We start from the raw sequence: 18,274 nt of genomic DNA on the forward strand, positions 1-18,274 counted from the left end.
ACCCGCGCCCCTCCCGGGGCTCTTCCCTGCGGCGCAGTGCAGTATTGGGGCCGCGGTTCGGGAGCCCCCAGATGCAACTCCAGGTCCTTCCCCGATTCTCAGTCAGGCTTTTCCTTTCCCCTGCCTCTGAGTCCTGGACCCTCAGTGGCCGTAGAGTTATGGGTCACCAGAATCCGGGGCCTGCCTGATTCTAAGACGTGGTGTGGCGCTCCTCCAAAGACAGCTCTTCCCCACTTCACAGTCCCTGGGTAATTAAAGTCGCCGTAGTGACCCCTATGTGGATTGCTTTAATTCTGCCATAAATTTACTACGCTAGCGACGCTCATTCATTCAACACACATCAAAGGGGTTCGCGCTCAGGGAGCTGTCCAGGCTAAGGCGCGTCCAAGTCTCCCAGACCCCCCACAGCTGCTGAACCGCCGGGTTAGTGAGCCCGCTCTATCAGAAAGACGCCCAAAGACTGCTGCAAGTGAGGAAAGCTTTCGGGCTAGTGCCAGGAGTTCCCGGTCCTGGAAGAATAGCTGAGAGTTGAAAGGTTCCACTCCAGGCCAGGACTTCATTGCGCGTTTGCATCCATCAAGCCAGGAATCTTCCTTAGACCGACTGCCTCAGCCCCAACAACTCGGCTGTGAAAACACATTGTCAATTTTAGCTGCAGGGTGGAAGTCGCTCCATGAAAATAAAGCATTTGAAGCTTTTGTGGAGTTACACTGGCGATTTCTAAATCCCTGGAAATCCTCTCACGCCGGTGGGTTGAGGCTGTTCTCTCCGTGTAAATTTGCGCAATAGAAATAAATGGCTTGTTTGCTGATCAGTCCACAGCAGGGGGCGAGGGGAAAAAAAAACCTTTCAGAAAGGAACTCGGAAGGTAAAGGGGTTAATTTCTTTAAAGATTCTATTCCCTCCCTTAAAGGGATTTTAATGTCTACAAACTGGTAAAGTGGAAGGAAATTCTTTTGTTTCTCTTTTGTTTACATTATATTTAAATTTTATTTATGCTTGATTAGCAGTCACGTGACACAAAATTCTAAAACTACAAATGGAACACAGTTAACAAGACTCCCTCCCACCCTTGTCTCTCAATTCCGCTTCCTGGGGGCAACCAGTGTGTACCCTCCTCAAGGAAATTGACATACATACAGACATATTTGTCTAATGCTCTTATTTTTATTTTTGTTGTACGAACTTGCACATTGTTTTACATTTTGATCTTTTCCCTTAACAAGATATTATCATGGAGTCATTCCATATCATTACCAAAAACTTTTTCTTGTTATTTTACAAGTGTATGATATTCCATTGAATAGGATATGCCAAAATTTATGTAAGGGCCCCCAATTATGGGCATTTAAATGGTCTCCAATCTATCACTGTTAATAACAATTATGCAGTGAATAACTTTGTTCTTATGTAACTGTGTATGTGTGGGAGTACATATGAAGAATAAATATGTACAACTGGATCGTGGGGTCAAAGATGATGTGCATTTATAATTTGGATAATGTCAAATGCCCTTCATAGAGATATAAACTCATGATCTCACACAAGATATGTGATTGCATATTTCACACACCCAGTCCTCTGATGGTTCTGAGCCTGTTAGCTCTCATATCCATTCCCAGACCTTCTGACTCTGCTTCATGGGGGGCTTCATTTCCCAGACTCCCCTATCAACTGGCCGATGGGACTCAACAGTAGGAGAATAAGAGGGAGAAAAGGAGAAGCCAGGGTATTTCCCATTCTTCCCTTTCAGCCTGGGTGGTGGGAATAGAAAGGTGTCTAGGGCAGCAGCTACTCCTCCTGGGTGGTCCCAAGTCCAGTAGGACAGGCTCAGTATGGGCTCAGCTCCCTGGGTTCTGGCAACACCTCCCCCTCTTGTCCCTTTGGCCTGGAGGTAACAGGATGTCCTACTGTTGCTAATCTCCAGTAGTTTCACTGTTTCCTGGGAGTCTTTCAGCCTCTCACATCCTCTGTGTAACCAACTGTATGTTTTAAATTCCCCCCATTTTAAATATTCCAAGTGGTTTCTGTTTTTCTAGTTGTACCTGACTGATACTTTTCTGATACACTAACATATCCCTTCACACAGTATGTTATCCAACTTGCAGATCTTTGCCAATTATATAAAATGGTCTCGGTAGCTTGACTTGCATTTATCTTATTAAAAGTGAGGTGGAACATTTTTACATATGTTTATGAGACACTTGTATTTCCTTTTAAACTCTATGTTCATATCCTTTGCCCATTTTTTGGTTTATTTTTGTCAGACCAATAGATTCTTTGATTGTGAAACCAAGTCCTGCCAGTGAAACATTTCATAAAAACATTTGTTTGAAACTAGGTTTTCAACATGATTTTACCTCAGGGAGCAGTGTCCAATAAAAAACAGTACTGTGAGCCTGTTGATTGCTATGGAGGGGAGAAAAAAATAATAGGATAAGAATGTTCAGGAGTTGATAATCCATCTGGACAGTCAAAATAAACTTATGTTAAATGATGTTCTGAAGGGGTGGCCTGCCCCTCCACACCTGTGGGTGCTTCTCGCTAGGTGGAACGAGAGACTTGAGAAAAGAAATAAAGACACAGAGACAAAGTATAGAGAAAGAAAAGCGAGGCCCCAGGGGGCCAGTGCTGTGCTTACAGAGGACCCACACTGGCACCGGTCTCTGAGTTCCCTCAGTATTTATTGCCAAAAAGATAAGGGAGTAAATCAGCAGTAAGGCATACAGATACACGGAGATGTTGCATTTTCCCAGGGATGGGCAGGAGACAGATGTTTTTCTTTTACTGAAATTTAAGGGAATGGTACTGACCTTCAACCACAAGCAGGCTTTAAACATTTGCCTAACAAAGCACATTCCTTATAGCCCAAAATCCTTTCAACCTTAATTAGCACAGCGATGTTTCTAGCAAGGACAAGATTGGGGGTACAGCCACCGATTAACAGCATCTCAAATACAGAGCCAAATGGAGTCTCTTAAACTTACTTCTATCTATAATAACACAGTAACAAGCTGACCTCTCTTTTCCCCACATTTCCCCCTTTTCTATCTATAATAACACAGTAACAGGCTGACCTCTCTTTTCCCCACAATGTTCATTGTTCTGAATTGTTGCAATCAATAAGTGCAAATTATAATAACAAGTCGACTGGCCTTTCCCCTCGACAATGTATCACATAATCATTCCCTATCATTACAAGGAGTTTCCCCTTCTTCCTTCCTCCCTCCCTTCCCTCTCTCCCTCCCTCCCTCTCTTCTTCCACCTTCCTCTCTTCCTTCCTTTCTCCTTCCCTCCTTCCCTCCCTCCTTCCTTCCTTCTTTTCTTCCAGCTATATGATATTCTACTGAATAGGATTTATTATAACTTATTTTAAGAGGTCTCAAGAACTCTTAGTTATAAGTGGCAGAAACCCAACTCTAAAAGGCTTAGACATGAAAAGAAATACGTAGGCCTACTTAAATGCAAAGTCCAGATGTAGGTCTAATGTCAGGCACCTTTAGATTCAGGGATTCAGGTGATGTCAGTAGAAGTAGAACTACAGTCTCAGCCTCTCTCTAGTTTGTCTGCTGTCTCTCTTCTCTCTTTCTCCACTACTCCTCTCTGCTTTCCCCCTTGGGTTTTATTATTAAGCTGACTTACTTAATGTAGTGGCATCTGACAGCTCCAGAATTATCTTCTACTCAGTGGCCAACACCTAAGAGCGAGGCAAGTCTTCCCTTCCACAGTGCACATTAAGTTGCCCAGGAAAACTTATTTGTCTTGCTCCAACATTAAGTCCAGCCCTTGAGAAGTATAAAGACTGGAGTGCTATGTTTGTGAGTAGCAAAGACAGTAAGATGGACACAGTAAGGTTCGAGTAAATCAGCTGAAAAGTTTACCACAGCTCACATACTTTCCTGCACATGCCTCCCGAGTGGTACATAGTAAGCCACACATAAATGCTGGAATTCATTTATGTCCAGATCCAGTGAAGATTTCAGCTTTTTCAGCTGGATGCCAGTCCAACAGGATAAATGTTTGAATGCAGAATGTCAAAGGGTTACTTTCCACATAGGTCCCACAGGGGCTGCATCATGACATGACTGGGTGCTGGGTTCAAAGTTTATTTGGCATTATGCAGATGTTTGCAAAGCTGACTTAATTAGTCAATCCACTTCTTTACAGACTCTCAGAATCAAAGTCCTAACATCTTACCTGAGTTATAAACACTTTAAAAGAAAGACAAATAAATACAGAATAGTTAAGTGATTTGAGCAAGGTCACAAATAAGGCAGGAAGAAAGTACAGATGGAAGCCCAGAGACAGAGGAACGAAAACGAGCCTGTTTCCTACTGGTAGGTAGTCCTTTGGGTTAGAAACAGGTCCACCTTTCTTTCTTCACTAGCGCTAATACTGACTGCTTTTTAATGTTCCCCGTGAAAGGTTTGGCATCTGAAGATGATTTTGGATAACAGTGTGCCTGGCACAAAATGACCTCTCAATTCCCCCATCCTGAGCAGTCATCCAGCAAAATGTCGTTGAATCCAGCCATAGCATCACCTCATGACTCACAGGCAGCGCTTGTTTTTCCATTTTCTGCAGGATCTTGACCACCGTAAGAGTTTTAATGGATTCTTCCTTTATCAATAAGAGCTCTTTGACATTTGTGTGCACAAGGAACTGTACCACGTCTTCTTTTAAAATGCGAATCAGACAGTTCATTTCTTAGCCAGAAGATTGATGAGTTTATACTAGCAAGAAAAGGACATGTCTCAGGAGGATTCTGGGTAGAATTAAAAGAGCATTAATCACAAGACTGAGGTGCCAGTCTGAACTCACCACTTCCTGGCTGCATGACCTTGGGCAAGTTGCTTAACTTGGCTGAATCCAAGATTTTTTCACATATAAAATATATTGTAATCCTCTCTACCACCCTGTAAGATTGTTATTAATTGATACAATGTATGTGGAATCATTTTGTACATGAGATTTATTATATGTTACTTATTTAGAAACGGTCATTTTCAACCTGGAAAATGAGTTTATAAATGAACATTCTACGCTATTTTGTGACATTTCTGGCATATAAGTGGTGAAATAAAACTGTCACACACTACTTCCTTATCAGCCAAAAATGTATCTCGACCTCTTCCATGTACTTAGCACTTGCTGCGTAGTATTAGTTATTTGCATAGATCTCCAATCTCCCCTACTAGATTCTAAGTACCTTGAAGTTAAAGCTATGTCACATCTGTGATCTCTACAGGGTGCCTGGAACAATATCTTAATAGACTGTTGATATTCAATAATTATTTGTTGACTAAAAAGTAAGTGAAAAGAAAAATTTATAAGCTGGACCTCATCATAATTTAAAATGTTTGTTTTGTGAAAGACCCAATTAAGAGGACAAAAAGACAAATTACATTCTGGAAGAAAATATTTTCATATCATGTAACTGACAAAGGACTTGTATTTCGAATACACAAAGAACTCCTTTTTTAACTTTTAAGCTCAGGGGTACATGTTTGTTATATAGATAAACTTGTGTCATGGGGGTTTGTTATACAGATTACTTCATCACCCATTAAACCTAGTACCTATTAGTTATTTTTTCTGATCCTTTTCTTCCTCACCTCTCTACCCTCCAATAGGCCCCAGTGTGTGTGGTTCCCCTCTATGTGTCCATGTCTTCCCATCATTTAGCTCCCACTTATAAGTGAGAACATGCAGTACTTGCTGTTTTGTTCCTACATTGGTTTGCTAAGGATAATGGCCTCCAGCTCCATCCATGTTTCTGCAAAAGACATAGTCTCTTTTTTTATGTCTGCGTAGTATTCCACAGTATGTATGTACCACATATTCTTTATCCAGTCTATCACTGATGGACATTTAGGTTGATTCCATGTTTTGGCTATTGTGAATAGTGTTGCAATGAACATGCGTGCATGTGTCTTTATGATAGAACAGTTTATATCCCCTGGGGTATGCACCCAGTAATGGAAATTGCTGGGTTGAATAGTATTTCTGTTTTTAGTTCTTTCAGGAATCACTGCACTGTCTTTCACAATAGTTGAACTAATTTACACTCCCAACGCGTACAAGCATTCCACACAGGAAGTCTTAACGTTCAACAGGAAACAAATAAACCAATTAGAAAATGGGAGAAAAATGAAGAGATACTCCACCCAATCAATCCAATTAGAAAATAGAGGAAAAAAAATGAAGAGATATTTCACCAGATAGTATATACTTATTGCTGGGAAATAAGCACATGAAAAGATGTTCACTATCATTAGCCATTAGGTAAATGCAAACTAGAGCTATAATGAGATATCGATACCACCCACCTATCGAAATGTGTAAAAGAAATAGTGACAACACCAAATGTTGGCAAGGAGGCAGAGAAATTGTGTCATTTATACATTGCTGGTGGGAATGCAAAATGATTCAACCACTCCAGCAAATAGTTTGACCATTTCTTTTAAAACTAAGATTAGACTAACCATACAATCCAGCAATTGAACCCTTGGACAGTTATCCTAGAGAAATGAAAACTTCCATTCATGCAGAAGTTTGTACAAGAATGTTCCTAGCAGCTTTATTCATAACAGAAAAACTAGAAACTATGCAAAAGTAAATAGTTAAACAAACTGAGGAATCTCCATACTGTGGAATACTACTCACATATAAGACAAACTATTGATAATGCAACAACTTGGATGGATCTTAAGGGCATTTTGCTGTGTTTTCAAAAAGCAATCTAAGAAGCCTATATGCTATCTGGTTCCACTTGTATAACATTCTTGAAATAATGACCTTATAGAGCTGGAGAGCAGACTAGTGGTTACCAGGTGTTGGGGATAGGGGTGGGTGGAACAGGAAGCAGGTATGGCTATAAAAGAGTAGACCGAGGGGTCCTGTGGTAACAGTACAGTTCCGTCTCTTGATTGTGGTCATAGTTACGTGAAGCCACGTATGTGATAAAATTGTGTAGAACTATATATGTGCACATACTAGTGGAAACATATGTAACTGTTGAAATCTGAATAAGCTCTGTGGCTTTTACCAATGTTAATTTCCTTGTTTTGATATTATATTATGGTTATGCAAGATGTTAACATTAGAGGAGGTTGGGTAAAAATTTGCATGGGAGCTTCCTGTACATTTTTGTGTAACTTCCTGTGAATCTTTAAGTATTTCATAATTCTAAAATGTTTTTAAAGGTGAATTAAAAATCAATACATTTCTCCACTTGCAATTGGAAGAGGTACATCCAGGACCATAATAATATGGTATATTGTACATCTTATAATACTGTATTCAAGTATATAGTTTGAAACTTCTTTATAGTGAGCAAGGTTTTCAATTGATATTTGTGAAAGAAGGTAATTCCCACCCTGGCCTCATATCAACTACACATGCAGAAAGCATGTCATGCACAAAAATATCCAGGAATATTGTGACAACTATAATAAAGACTGGATATGCAATCTGTAAAATTTTTTGTCCTCAAGATACAGAAAAGTTCCCGAGTGCAGAGTACACAGCAGATCTGTGGTTTCTGATGTCCTCCTGGGCAGGCTGCCCTCCTGACTACTATATAAAGCCTAGATAAGATCTCTGAATATAGAATGATCCTTTCTCTACCATCCTGCAAATATTAGGCAGATTTGGGCCTTATATAATCTCAACATGACATCCTGTCATGGCTTTTATACACACAAATCTATTTCTGTTTTTTAATGAGGCTAGATAATTAAGTCAGCACTGACTAAAACATTCCATTTTGTCATACAAGTACACCACTTTGTATTGTCCACACAAAAAGAAATGGTTACTGATGTTTATATCAGATGTTTCTCTGAGCTCATGCATTTATATCACTGCCTGTTTTAGGTTAGGTTCTTCAGGAACAGAGTCTGAGACAGGAATCTGGGGACATGTGAATTATTGAGTAGGTGCTCAAGGGAAAAAGGAAGGGAGGCAAGCATAAAGGGGAAGTGGTCTGAAAAGGGGTCCATTTCAGCCTGAGCCCATGGGGAGCTTCAAAGGATGAATTATACCACACAGTTACCCCCTTCGAGGCAAGGGGGTGGCCTTTGTAATCCTGGTAAATCAGTCATGATCTACCTGCTGCCCCTGGTTGGAGCGCATTCTCCCATGCAAGGTGGCTTCTGTTTAGCTGAAAGCAATTATCTGAAAGAGGTAGTCGTGAGCTATTAGGTGCCAACACTTACACCAACTGGGAAAGGGGCACAAGCCCAGGAAAGGGCATCTGGAATGGCACCAACAGTGCCAACTATACTTTCCTCCCTAAATCCTTGTCACATAATAAAAGGATAAAAGTAAGAGTAAATGAGGAGCAGCACTAGAAGTCAGGGAGGGATGTCATATATACTCTGAGAATTGGAACAGCTTAAGATATATCAGCTTGACCAAACAGCCAGTAAAAAATGAGCAAATGATGTGACTAGTCCACACACAGAGGTAAAGCACAGGTAATCCACAAACTTAGAAAAGATGCTCAACCTTGCCAGTAATGCACAAAGTGAAAATTAAAACACATTTTGTTAATTATAATTTTAAAAGGAAAAAAAGATTGAAAATATTTACATTGGTAAAAATATGGGGAAATAAGTATTCTCAAATTCTATTGGTGGGAGATTTTTGAAGGTCAACTTAGTCTAAGACATACAAACTGTTTGAGCCATATATTGTATTTCTAGAACTCTGTGCTACCAAAATACTAGCACAAGGTACAAAAAGGTTTGTACATGACCTTTTCTACATAAATTATAATACTGAAAAATGCAAACACTTTCAAATCTGAATTGGCAACAGCTTAAAATAAGGAATTCCATACAGTTATTAGAAAGGTGAATCTGGCCGGGCATGGTGGCTCAAGCCTGCAATCCCAGCACTTTGGGAGGCTGAGACGGGCAGATCATGAGGTCAGGAGATCGAGACCATCCTGGCTAACACGGTGAAACCCCATCTCTACTAAAAAATACAAAAAACTAGCTGGGCATGGTGGCGGGCGCCTGTAGTCCCAGCTACTCAGGAGGCTGAGGCAGGAGAATGGCGTGAACCCGGGAGGCGGAGCTTGCAGTGAGCTGAGATCCGGCCACTGCACTCCAGCCTGGGCGACAGAGCAAGACTCCGTCTCAAAAAAAAAAAAAAAAAAAAAGAAAGGTGAATCTATACATACTAACATGTGGAAAGTTGACCACAGTCTAAAGTAAGTTGGCCAGGTTCGAGGTGGGAGTTGAGAGATTAATTATAAAATAGCATATATGATAGTACTTATATGTATAAAAACTACTTGTTCCCTTGCAAAACAAAGTATTTTGCTTTGTTACATGTATATGCCTATATCTACATATATATCTATGTGGAACAAAACAGAACACTTAGCAAGGCATGGCATTCTTTCTTTTCTTAAGAAAATAGTGTGCCTATAAACAGTGTAAACAGACAACCTACAGAATGTAGAAAATATTTGCAAACTGCACAACTGACAAAGGTTTAATATCCAGAATCTATAGGGAACTTAAGAAAATTGACAAACAGAAAGGATATAACCCAGTTAAAAAGTGGGCGAAGTACATGAACAGACACTTTTCAAAAGAAGACACACACATGACCAACAAACATGTAAAGAATGCTCAGGCTGGGCGTGGTGACTTACGCCTGTAATCCCAGCACTTTGGGAGGCTGAGGCAGGCAGATCACTTGAGGTCAAAAGTTCAAGACCAGCCTGGCCAACATGGTGAAGCCCCATCTCTCAAAAAATACAAAAAGTAGCCGGGCATTGTGGTGAGTGCCCGTAATCCCACTACTTGGGCAGCTGAGAAAAGGGAATTGCTTGAACCCGGGAGGTGGAGGTTGCAGTGAGCCGAGATTGCACCACTGCACTCCAGCCTGGGCGACAGAGCAAGACTCCATCTCAAAAAAAAAAAAAAAAAAAATGCTCAATATCACTAACCATTAGAGAAATGCAAATCAAAACTGCAATGAGATACCATCTCATACCAGTGAGAATGCCTATTATTAAAAAGTCAACAAACAACAGATGCTGATGAGGTTGCAGAGAAAGGGGAATGTTTATACACTGATGGCAGGAATGTAAATTAGTTCAGCCAGTGAAAAGCAGTGTGGTGATTTCTCAAAGAACTTAAAACAGAAATACCATTTGACTCAGGAATCCTACTATTGGGTATATACTCAAACAAATATAAATCATTCTACCATAAAGACACATGCACACATATGTTCATTGCAGCACTAGTCACTATAGCAAAGTCATGGAATCAACCTCAATGCCCATTAACAGTAGAAAGATAAAGAAAATGTGGTATATATGCACCATGGAATACTACACAGCCATGAAACAGAATGAGATCATGTTATTTGCAGCAACATAGATGGAGCTGGAGGAGGCCATCATCTTGAATGAACTAATGCAGGAACAGAAAACCAAATACTACATGTTCTCACTTATAAGTGGGAGTTAAACATTGAGAACACATGGGCATAAATAAGGGAACAACAGACACCTGGCATACTTGAGGGTGGGGAGGGTGGCAGGACACTGAGGATCAAAAGACTACCTATCAGGTAGTATGCTGATTACCTGGGTGATGAAACAATCTATACACCAAACCCACACGATATGCAATTCAGCTATGTAACAAACCTGCACATGCACCCCTGAACCTAAAATAAAAGTTAAAAAAAAGAAAGAAAGAAAATGGTGTTTCTCAGGAGGAACAGAGAAAGAAAGCTATCCCTAAGCAGATTAGATTTTTCTCTGAGAGCTGTGAGAAGACTTCTTTGCTTGTTATTCTAGGTCAGGTGCTAAGAAGCAGAGCCTGAGAGAGAGATTCATTTGCACAGGATTTATTGAGTAGGTGCTCTCGGGAGAATGGGAATGGTGGGAACAGGATGAGGCAGGGGAAGGATCTGAGTGAGCAAGAATGTGGTCTCACTGGAAACTAGCCCTGGATGATACCATGGAGTTATTTCTCTGGAGTATAAATTTCACCATAGAACTAATTGCATCTTCAAGCAAGTGGGACCAGCCCTTAGCATCCTTATGCCAGAGCGGGCTAGTAGCATTGTCTTCATTTGGAGTGGTCAGGATGAGATCCTCCTGAATGAAGTAGCTCCTGTTCCCCTAGAAGATAACTCTCCAAAGAAAGGGGCCACTGAGCATCATTAGCAACCAACACTCACAGCACCTGGGGTTAGGGGTGCCTACCTGATGAAGGGGATCTGGGCAGATACCTTAAGGGAACATTAGTTATATAAAAAGCAAGGTGAGTAGGCACTCACTGTATTTGGCTCTTGAGTCTTGGGGTAAAAATGGCAAGAGGAATTCTTGTGAAACAAAACCTTTTTAATCAGATGGAGGCCATCTCTACCAGATTTGAAAGCTGGTCTCTAAAGAGGAGATGGTTCAACTTATATGAAGAGTGGGTGGATGCCCTAATCTTGTTCCCTGAAATTTAAAGTTATGAAGATCAGTTGGCGAAGAGCAGAATGACCCCACTTAGAGTTCCTACTAGCACTTCTCTATGAATGAGGGCCATCTTACCCTCTGGCTGGATGTATTAGAAGGTGGTGGGCTTATCTCAGGGGCATGCAGTTGGCAAGTGGAGGTTGAGCTGAATGTCAGCCTCCATTTGTCCTCCTAGCTGGACACCTGTATGCAGCAAGTGACTACACAACTGGACAGAGTGACCCTGACCCAACAAAGGTCTAGTGCAGAGAAGGGCAAGGAGATCACTAAAATAAAGTTACTTTGAGAAATGAGGAGGCTAAGCTTATGAATAGGCTCCACATGAGGACTGAGGTGTTTTCAATTGGAGTGGGAAGAAAGAGAGGGAGCCCAGAACCCGAGAGTGTGGCTGGAAGTCTCCAAGGAACAGTGCTTAAGCATGGGAATGTGATCAAACCGAGCTGCAACCTTGGCCCTCAACACAGGGATCCACTGTGATCCGGACCAGCAAGGGCTATCCAAACCACACAAGACCAGTCTTCAACAGTCCCACCACGAAGCAGCAGATGAATAGGAAACATAGTTCAATGCATTCTGCTTGCTGTGTGAAAAAACAAGATGCACACCATTGGACTAAGCTTCAAACGGTAAACTCTGAATTTTCTGCTCTTCAGCAGTAATTCATTTTAAAAATAAAAGATATGATCATATGTCTACCTTGAGATGATAAAGCAGATCATTCTGGACTAAATAGAAATAAAAATAGAAATGTTGAGGGAAAATGTTTTTTCTGGTAAGTGTGGTAGTTTTCTCTGAGTTTTTTTTAGAACAATTAATATTTTATTATACAACTATTCCTTCCCCGCTAAATAATGGCTTTTTAAAATCTTTGCTGCTTTCTTTAGTAAAGTTGATTCTATCTTGGAACGAAAATGCAGAAATCTAGTAGAATCTTGTCATTCACTGACTAGGGTATCCAATAAGGGTCCCTGATGCTGCTGAGAGATTCTGATAATGAAAATATTATTTTACAGAAGGAAACATGATTACTGACTTACAGAATCTTGATTTGTGACTCTCTCTTCTTACAATTTTTCTTATTGTAAATCAGGTTCTTACAACAAAGCCCAGGCTTGGTTAATAACCTCTATAACCAAATAAGATTACAATGCTTCTCTGAATCCTGAACTGGTTGAGATCTGTGGCAGCTGACTCACCTACAGCTGTGCTGAAGATTAATAAAATTAACAGGAATGCCCAGAAATTCAACCAGGGCCTTGCGTGTGAGTGTGCCTCTTTTTCATAACAATCCTCAAATGCCGCGAGAGAGTTTAATTGTCATGATCTTATTCACTGAGTATTAGCAGTAAGTTTGCTATAGAAGAGGCAAAGTCAGGCATTACCAAAGAAAAAAAGTCAGATGAACCTGCCCCCAACCACCCCACTCCTGATCCTCCACTCCTTGCTCTGCATTTTCCTTATTCCATTGCACTTACCACACACTAAACTTTCTTACTCTGTTTACTATTTGTTGTGTGCCTTCCTCACTAGAATGTAAGTTGCATGAGGGCAGGGGTCTTAATGTTGCTCACTGATATCTCCAAGTGCCCTGGACAGAAGCTAGCACACAGGAAGTGCCCCAAAAATACTTATTGAATAAATGAAGACACCAGAGAAAATGCTCATCCACAAACATTTACAATTCAAACACATTCAGAGACTTTCATGCACACCGAATATTCACTTTTTTTGTTTAGTCAGATGACCTGAATTTGTATGTATTTTAAAATTTCTTTGAGAGGTAAAGAATTTCTATGGTGGTTGCAATGATACTCCAGCTCATTAGTGATATTTCTCCTCTTGGTAACCCCTCCTTTACCACTATGACCGCCACCATTAAGAGAGAGCCAACAGGATTATGACAGTACAAGAAAAAAAAAGTGGATCTTATCTGGAACATAGTAATCCAAGAGTAAGGAAGAAATGGATATAATGTGGAGGAAGCTTCTATTACACAGGAAGAAAAGAGAGAAGTAGTCTTTCATTCAGGAGAGCAATAGAATAATTTGGAAGGAATGTGAGGAGAAAAAGACATTGTTTGCTTCTTCCAAGGATCCACTGATGCTCTCTTGTATCCCAGGGGATTTAAACAGGAAATGTGGAAGGCTAGTGAGAAAATGGAAACAACATAGCATTTGAGGCAACCACTGAAAAAGAGTGGGTTAGTAGCATTGAGACCCTGAGAGACTGAATATACAAATGATAATGGTCAGATCACCTATGACAAAAGAAGTCTGACCCACAACTCCTGGAGCACTAAGCGCGGAATGGTCAATGACTACCAGCTTCCCTATTTTTTGTCCCCCTCTTCCAATTCAGGACCAAACAGAGAATGCCAAATATGCTACACTAATCAATCACTTAGGATGCCCACCACCAGCTTCCCGTGCCAGCAACCTCCAGAGAAATCTGAAGATTTTTCTGTCATCTATGTCCTAGGGTATGGTTAATTCTCATAATTTTATTTTCCTTATCATCTACTTTGCATATAAGTTTTACTTTCTCATGTCAGAAGCAGAGTGCGGTCACCCAAGACAGTTTCCAGTTCTATGCCACACCCAAATAGCTCAAGCCAATGGCCAGAGATAAGACCATAGAGGCATCTCTACCACCTAGCAGACTGGACTTCCACTTTCCTGCAGCTTCCTTTAAAGAGAACTTTCAGGCATTTAACTGCAAACTCAAAGTAACCCACACACCTTATTCCCTTATACATGCTAATAGTTGCTACATGCTCTCTCTCTCTCTCTCTCTCTCTTTGGGTGACTCTTCATACCTGCCTTGTGTGACCCCAGGTACAGAGAGAGGACTACCCTCCCAACTCATTGTACCCACCCTGCCCAGGATCCGTAAGTAAAAAAAAAAAAAATCTTTGAACTTGTTTCCTGTTGTGGCGGTGTATGGAATTTGTTACCTTCCATCTGAAGAACTAGGGGCTGTCCTACTTAGAGTTTTTCCGGAATGCCAAAGATCACAAGGTTGGGTTCCCAATGCCAGAGCAATGGTCAGGTGGGCATAAACTGGGTCAGACAGGAGCCACAAGGGCATTTGCCAGCATTAACAAGTTCCCCGTGTGAGGGACCTCTGGTCACAAGTTGGATAACTAGGCATTAGGGCATCCTGTGAAAAACCCACTGTAAACATCCAGCTCCCCTTCATTTCCCATTAGGACAGGGCTGCTAGACACTCTGATACTGGACCAACAATTGAGCTGGGAACTTTCAAAACACAGTGATGAAAAAGAATGGCCTGATTCCACCAAGAATGCCAGATAAATGGGAACTAATAATAAAATCCAGTCACCAAACTGAGAATAAATAGCTGAGGAATTCAGCAACACAGAGGATGGAGTTCTTTTTTTATCCCTTTTTACTCTCTTTGGTGCTTCTGCTTTATGTAGGGTTGCCTAAAAGTGTTGTCTGTCATATAAAGGAGAATCACAAGGTAGAACACCGGCATAGACCCTACAAGCCTATTGTTAGAGCCAGTTTCACAGACTAACGAGTTTGTAGTTCTCACCAAACCAGCCCCCATGTGGACACATTTTGCCAAGTCACCAATAAAACTGGATGAGGTTCTCCTTCCATCATTTTTCTTGTTGTTGTTCTGAGAGCCTAGCTTTGATCCAGAGAGAATGTTCTCCTTGGTGCATGTTCTCTTTGATTTTCTGCCTGTGTAGAAGTGCTGACCATCAGGTCTGTGTTCAGAGGCAGCCAAGCAACAGGTGGGAGTCTCAGGGACAAAGTACATAAGCATCGCTTTCAACGGACTGTTGCCTGCTCTTGTGAGTCATCTAAGTCTAAATCCTCTCTTCCTTCAGAAGAAACTCTTGCTGTGTATAATGCTTTTATTTCTTTCTCTAAGTGGTATAACTTCACCAATGATAATTTGGACCTTGAATGGCCACTCTCAGGGACGTTTGACTTGAACAAAATTGTTTATTTGAGAAATGCCTTAGCAAAGAAAGAGAATAGTATTTATCAGTCTCAGTGGATAACACTTTTTGATTGATATGTAGAGGCTTCTAAATGAAATTCTGATTTAAAAATTGTTTTACTAAAGCATTCTTTGGCCAAAAGTAATAAACAACATTACAAATGTAAGCAATAAAAAAACTATCAATAGACTCATTTCCCTGGTAAATCCTCTCCCTCCTTGTCCTCCAGTTGCCTCCCTATATCTAGCTCTCCCTCTTCTTCCTTCTTATCTTTCTGATCTCTCTCCTTTCACCCTTATTTCAACTTTCCCTTCTTCTTCCCCCTTTCAAGAACCCAAAATGCAACTTGCCTCTAAAGATCCATCCCGTCCCTGAGCCAGGTGTGTAAGCGATGGCATAATTTAAACCTCAGATACAAGCTGAACTAAGAGCTATATTTCAGGATTTCCTTAAGCACAGACAAGGACAAGGATTATTCATAGAAGGATTTAGACTTCCTTTGGGTGCATATGTGTCAGAGTTGAACGGCTGAACTATATCAATTTGTGTATTTGTTGGTCAAACCCTCAGCTAGATACTAAATCCTGAATGACAATAGCTAATTGAATTGACCAAGAAAGGGATCTACAGAATCCCTCTTTCCACAATAAATGTGTGGGTCAAAAAAGGCCCTAAAACCAGAGCAGTCTCCCAAATGCCATGCCTAAAACATTTCTCAATAAAAACAGATTGAACCATAATTCCATCATATAAACACAAAAAAAGATAAAACTATAGAAGCTTATGGCCATACGGCCTACTTCCCAAGGGATACATTTATCCCCCTCTGATATGGTAACAGGAAGACCCTGAATTTAGACTTGGGATTTGCTTACTTCGTCTAGGTTGGGCAATTTGGATTTCTGGTTTCAAAGTGTCTTATAGGGACTCCTAATTGTTCTTGTTTTTGATACTAATGATACTAATCTGTTGTAGTCTATCCAGATTCTAAAATGCTACTCTGTAGCTGCTCTCTCATCAAGATGATTGCCATGATGATACAAAAACAAGATGCCCACAAAGATCTTGCAATACAGTTGACCATGGAGACAACTGAATAATCTCTGGGCAGTGAACATCTGAATCTCTAGCCTTTTCTGAATTTTTCAGGTTCTTACAAGTGAAAGAATAATTAGGAGGGAAGTCAAGACACTGAGTTTACAAACGGACAATGGCCAGATCATATATGATGATAGAACTCTGACCCACAACCTCTACAGGAACTATCCAAGTAACCAAACCACAACTTCTGCAGCAATCTGCCTGGAACAACTTGCACTTGATTAATGACTGCCAACTTGTCTACTTTTTGCCCCTGTTTTCAACTAAGAACTAATTATGGAAAGCCAAATATGATTCCCAAACCAATCTCACTGGATGTCCCACTTCTAGTTAGCCTACCTACAGTTTCCCCATGCCAATCAGGGTAATCTGAAGTCTTCCCTTTTTTCCACCGTAAAGCTTTCCTACCCCCCTACCTGTCTTGCCATGTTTGCCAAATGCAAGTGCTAGTGGCTGACTCCCTAGCTATCACAAGCTCTGAGTAGCCTCTTCTCAATATCGTTTAGGTGGTCTTCATTTAATTCCACATCCTACTTGGAACTTTGGAAGGAGGGAGCCTTACTTAGTTTCCATGTGGCAACATGGAGAAACTGCCACCAAGTAAGAATAAAATTGTGGCAGATATATAGTGAGAAAGAATAAGTGATGGTACCCTGATACTCCCTTTTCTTTTACACACCAGAGAAGGAACCCATAAATCCCCTATAGTCCCTATGAAAGAATGTGGAAGGGACTGAGAATTGAGAGCCAGCAAACCTACAGGGACCACTGTTGGGAGGGACTAGGCAATATTTCCATAGGGGATGTGAAGTGGTTTCTCTGGGCCAGGATGTGGAATTTGGCTGACACTCAGAGGCTTTGCCAAAATATTAATAGCTAAAGTGGCCTTAGGTCATCAGAAGAGTCTCCAAGTCCTCAGCATACCAAGAAGACTGTATGAATTAGGTTTTGCTTTGTAACAGGCCAAATTTAGCAATGCTTCCTCTAATAAATATGTCCAAACAAAGTTACAAATCATTTTCTTATGTTTTCAGAGGACGCCTGAAGTAAGGCTTGGATGTTAAAAATAATCACTGAAGGCTGGGGGCAATGGAAATAATATAGAGAGTGTTATTATTTGAGACTAATGTTTCCAAACTTTGTTCCATGGAACAATAACTTGGGGAGCTATTAGAAGATTCTCCATGAGAGAGGTGTTTTGTGGTTGAAAGAAGTTGAGAAACACTATGTACCATATTCACTCCATAGAGACTAAAATGTGCGTAAGCATAATGAAGTCTCTGAGGAGTCCTGCGACAGACTTGTCTAACTTTATCTAACTCAGTCATTCTTAATCTTATGAAAGCAAAGTCCTCTTCATTTTAGTGCACAACCCATATTTTATAGACAATCATACCCTGGAATATCAGTTAGTTCATTTAAATTGTATTCTACCCCTTATGAAAGGGAACTTATAAGGCAAAGAGCTTGCTGGAGTCTCTCCATTCTTGCTTCTATATGTTAGATACTGTCCCAAAAGCCCAAGGTGAATTTCTCCATGAATAGACAAAGAGAAGAAGGTCAAAGCCCTCTCCTGCTTACCTGGGCTCTGCATTCCCAGTTCTGCTTACCTCTCTGAAGAGCCATTTCTTTCTAGATGAATCAATATCTAAAATGTCCTTCCTCACAAGATAGGAGAGAGGGAATAGTTTTTG

The sequence above is a fragment of the Colobus angolensis genome, unplaced genomic scaffold, assembly GCF_000951035.1.
Source record: "Colobus angolensis palliatus isolate OR3802 unplaced genomic scaffold, Cang.pa_1.0 Scaffold36, whole genome shotgun sequence".
NCBI lineage: Eukaryota > Metazoa > Chordata > Mammalia > Primates > Cercopithecidae > Colobus > Colobus angolensis.